A 5,075-nucleotide genomic window follows, 5' to 3' on the forward strand; every position below is an offset into this window, starting at 1 on the left:
TCATCAGCAGACAGAGAAAATTTGACTTCTTTCTTTCCAATTTGGATGCTCTCTATTTCTTTCTCTTACCTAATTGCTGTGGCAGGGACTTCCAGTACTATGTTGAATACAAGTGGTGAAAGTGGGCATCCTTGTCTTATTCCAGATTTTAGAGGAAAAGCTTTCAACTTTTTTTTATTCAATATGATATTAGCTGTGGGTTTGTCATATATGTCCTTTATTGTGTTGAGATATGTTCCTTTTCATACCTAATTTGTTGATGATTTTCATCATGAAGGGATGTTACCTTTAGTCAAATCCTTTTGTTGACGTTGATTGAGACGATCATACGGTTTTTGTCCTTGCAGAGTCTCATAGGAGTCCTCAGTGACATGCAAGACAGCGCAAGTTCCTGACAGCATCTCTCCATCCAGGCCAAGGCAGACTGGCCGTCTCACAGCTGGATGGGGACACAGATCGAGCTCTGGCAACTGAAATGTGAGTGGACTTAAGTGGGTCGCTTCTCAGCTAAGGCAATGGTAGTTCCCTCTTCTGGTGCATGGGCTGAGAGGGCCCCGTGTTCCAAGAGGCATAGCCACTGGTTGGTGAGGGGCTGTGATACGTGAACAAGCATGGGCTTGAGGGACTGGGGAAAGGGAGCGATTAAGAAGTGCAGGCCGGGCATGATGGCTCATGCCTGTAATCTCAGCACTTCGGGAGGCCAAGACGGGAGGATCACTTGAGGTCAGGAGTTTGAGACCAGCTTGACCAACATGGGGAAACTTCGTCCTACTAAAAATACAAAAATTAGCCGGGCGTTGTGGCACACGCCTGTAATCCCAGCTACTTGGGAGGCTGAGGCAGGAGAATCACTTGAATCCGAGAGGTGGAAGTTGTAGTGTGCCGAGATCAGCCATTTCACTCCAGCCTGGGCGACAGAGCGAGACTCCATCTCAAAAAAAAAAGAAGTGCAGCAATTAAGAATGAAGACATTGGGCGTGCGGGCGAGGCTCGGGGCGCGAGGATCGCGCAGGGCAGCGGGTTCGCCAGCCGGGGGGAGGGGCCGGGGCGGTGGCGGCGGCGGCGGAGGAGGCGGTGGCGGCGGGGGCCGGTACTGGACCCGGCGGGATGAGAGAGGTGGAGGCGGCAGCGGTGGCGACAGCGGTCCCCGCGGCGACGGTGCCCGCGACGGTGGCAGGGGTGGTAGCGGTGGTGGTACCGGTGCCCGCAGGGGAGCCGCAGAAAGCAGGCGGCGGGGCGGGCGGCTGCGGCGGGGACGGAGCCGCCTTGGACCCCCCGCTGCTGGGACCCCCTCGGCGCCGGGCCCCCGCACCCCTGGCAACCCGGCGACGGCGGCCTCGGTAACCCCCGCCCGGAGTCACGCGGACAAGCCGGTGCTGGTAACCCGAGTCCTGGGCACTGCCAAACGGTTCAACGTCCGGAGCGGTTACGGATTCACCAACAGGAATGACGCCAAGGAAGATGTCTTTGTTCACTAGACAGCTGTTAAAAGAAACAACCCCAGGAAGTTTCTGCGCAGCGTTAGAGATGGGGAGGCTGTGGAATTTGATGTCGTGGAAGGAGAGAAGGGCGCAGAAGCCACTAATGTAACTGGGCCCAGGGCGGGGGTGCCCATGAAGGGCACCCTTATGCCCCCAACCGACGTAGGTTCCGCTGATTCATCCCCAGCCTCCCTCAGTTGCCCCACCACCCATGGTGGCAGAGATCCCCTCTCGGGGGACAGAACCTGGCGGCGAAGGGGAGCGGGCCCGAAGACTCTGGGCAGCGGCCCAGACGATGGCACCCCCCACCCTTCTACCTGCGGCGGTTTGTGCGAGGCCCCCGGCCCCCCAACCAGCAGAAGCCTATAGAGGGCACTGATGGGGTAGAACCAAACAGACAGCCCCATTGGAGGGGCACCAACAGCAGGGAGATGAGTGGGTCCCCCCGCCCAGATTCCGGCCCAGGTACCTAAGGCCCTTACACCCCAGGCCACCCCAGCAGCCTACCATGGAAGGTGGGGACAGTGATACCAAGCCCAGCCAAGGAAATTATTTTTTTAAAAAATTAAAAATAATAAATAATAAAAAAGAATGAAGACATTTGTGCAGCCAACAAACATATGAAAAAAAGCTCATTATCACTGATCATTAGAGAAATGCAAATCAAAACCACAATGAGATACCATCTCACGCCAGTTAGAATGGCAATCATTAAAAAGTAAGGAAATAACAGATGCTGGCGAGGCTGTGGAGAAATAGGAACGCTTTTACACTGTTGGTGATAGTGTAAATTAGTTCAACCATTGTGGAAGATAGTGTGGTGATTCCTCAAGGATCTAGAACCAGAAATACCATTTGACCCAGCAATCCTATTACTGGGTATATACCCAAAGGATTATAAATCATTCTACTATAAAGATGTACGCACACGTATGTTTACTGCAGCACTATTTACAATAGCAAAGACTTGGAACCAACCCAAATGCCCATCAATGATAGACTGGATAAAGAAAATGTGGCACATATACACCATAGAATTCTATGTGGCCATAAAAAAGGATGAGTTCATGTCCTTTGCAGGGACATGGATGAAACTGGAAGCCACCATTCTCAGCAAACTAACACAGGAACAGAAAACCAAACACAGCATGTTCTCACTCATAAGTGGGAGTTGAACAATGAGAACACATGGACACAGGGAGGGGAACATCACACACCGGGACCTATTGGAGGGTGGGGTCTAGGGGAGGGACAGCATTAGTACAAATACCTAATGCATGCAGAGCTGAAAACCTAGATACCAGTTTGATAGGTGCAGCAAACCACCATGGCACATGTATACCTATGTAACAAACCTTCATGTTCTGCACATGTATCCCAGAACTTAAAGTAAAATTAAAAAAAAAAAGTGCAGCCAAGGGTCACAGATTGGATCTTCTAAGTGTGTCTTTTAGGCAGAGCAGGGCATGTGGATTTATCTGCGTTATCTCGGCTTTTCATTGAGACTGCGGACACTCCTAAGCCTGCACAGTAGCGGCTTATTATCCAGACCCTCTGTCCCTTGGAACCCCAACCCCAGCCCTAGCCCAGCCCAGTAAATCTCCTTCACTGCCGGAGGGGCGAGAGCAAATGGAGAGGAGGAGAGAGAAAGCAAGTAAAGGAGACGAGAGAGCAGAAAGGACTCAAAGGCAAAGTGGACAGGGGAGGGGAAGGTCAGGGCCAAGCAGGATGAGCACCTGGGTCCAAGATGGAAATCCCAGACCTCAGCGTGTTGAACTAAGGCTGGGAAGGTGCTCAGATAACACAGGGAGGCCCTGGGAATAGGGCCAGGGGTGTCGGAGCCCAGCGGCCCCTGGACCTGTTCCATCCTGTTCCATCTAGGAATAGAATGGTTCAGGGAACAGGGATAAGCAGAGCCTGCCTGCATAGGACTACGAGGACATAGACGCAAGCCTTAAGGAGAGAACAGAGGCAGAGAGGAGACGGGAGAGGCCAGGGAAGACAGAATGCTGGGGAGAAGTGGAGAAGGCAGAGGCAGGCAATGGTGAAAAAGGATAGGACCCTGGTGTGTTTGCAGACAGGCCCCTGATCCTGCTCCAGGAACTCCCCATCACTATCACGCCCACTTCCAAGGCCTCCCTGGGGATAGTGGTGGCTCCTTCCGAGGCCCTCCTCAACCGTCCACAGTCCTAGGAGGGGGCTTGAGGCCAAAGTATAGCTGGCTCAGGACAAGGTTTTGTAAGGGTTCAGGAGAGAGGGTTGGGAAGGGGCAACTGTCCCAGGGTGGAAGGACTAGGAGGGCAGAAGGGTGGGGAGGAGGTGTCTGCGCACCTACCACTTCCAGCGGAGCTGCTGGGCGGCGCTCCTGAGAGGGCCGTGGGAAAAGCCCACAGACGGAGGAGCAGGTGGGCGCACCTCTGGGGGCCGCCACATTCGCTCCTTTCCCGCAACTGGGCTTCTTCAGAACTACGCTCTTGATTGGCTGAGCTGAGACCCAGCCTTTCACCCTCCAACGCCCTCATCCTGGGGTCCCCCTTGGTGTCAGGAGCTCCCTAGCCAGGTGAGAGGTGAGCCGCGAAGCCAGGGGAGTGTCCAGCCCGCAGCCTGTCTCCGGAAGGCCGGGAGGGAAAGGCTTCCTGGCTGCAGTGTCCACATCGGCCACCAGGGGGCAGCGCAGGGCTGCCTTTTGGCGCCTACTGGTCTCCCTCGAGCTGGTCCGCAGAACCCCAGGGGCGTGGGGACGGGGCTGCCACTCCCGGACCCGCCCCCTTCCACACCCTTCCCGCAGCTCCTCCGCAAAACGCCTTAGGAATTCAAGCAGCTTGGGGAAAGTGGCGAGTTTTCAAAAGGCAATAAAGAGGCAGATCTGTAAGGGCCCCCTTGAAATCCTCCGTATTCCCACCCCGTTCAGAGGCTGGGGAAACTGAGGCTCAGAGAGGTTAAATCGCTTGCTTAAGATCGTCCAGCTCTTTCTCTGGCCCCCCAGTTCGGTTCTCTCTCCAGACATCCACGGCCTCCGCACCAGGAACATCGCTCCACTGCTGCATATCTGGGGATAGGGATGGAGGAATCCAGGCAGCCATCATGGAGGAAGCAGCAGCACTTGAACTTGGCCTTGGGGTGGGGTAAGAGGCGGACTCGGTTGAACAATGTGGGGGTGGGCACTCCTGGTGGAGTCACCGCGTGGGCAAAGGCAGGAGGCAGAGGCCTGGGGTCCCGGGAGGCAAGTGGTTTCTTAGGAGAAGTAGGAAGATAGCGGGGATAGGAAGAGTACCCATATCCCGAGGTCCTTGCAGGCTGCCCGGGTCTCTGCCTTTAGAATTGCGGGGTGGCTCGGCCCAGGAATTTTCCTGAATTCCATTATGCTGAAAGCGCAGAGTATGGCAGGAGACCTCCTGATTATCTCATGTGGAGGTGGGAGTAAGCAAATAGTCTCCCTCGCCACTGGGCCACGAGCCAGCTGCCCCTCCGGGGCCGGGAGCCCAGCCCTGGGGAAGAGAGCAGTCACGCCCCATTCCTCCACCGTGACTCGAACCTTCACCTGCTGGAGCCCCTGGCCACCGGGGCCCCGTATTGACCTCAGAATTGGCCGTG

General features: G+C 55.2%; 1 pseudogene; it reads left to right on the forward strand.

The window, feature by feature from the left end:
* Positions 1 to 1,091: 1,091 nt before the first annotated feature.
* Positions 1,092 to 3,115, forward strand: LOC115936023 (Y-box-binding protein 2-like; annotated as a pseudogene).
* The last annotated feature ends 1,960 nt before the right edge of the window (positions 3,116 to 5,075 follow it).

The sequence above is a fragment of the Gorilla gorilla genome, chromosome 8, assembly GCF_029281585.2.
Source record: "Gorilla gorilla gorilla isolate KB3781 chromosome 8, NHGRI_mGorGor1-v2.1_pri, whole genome shotgun sequence".
NCBI lineage: Eukaryota > Metazoa > Chordata > Mammalia > Primates > Hominidae > Gorilla > Gorilla gorilla.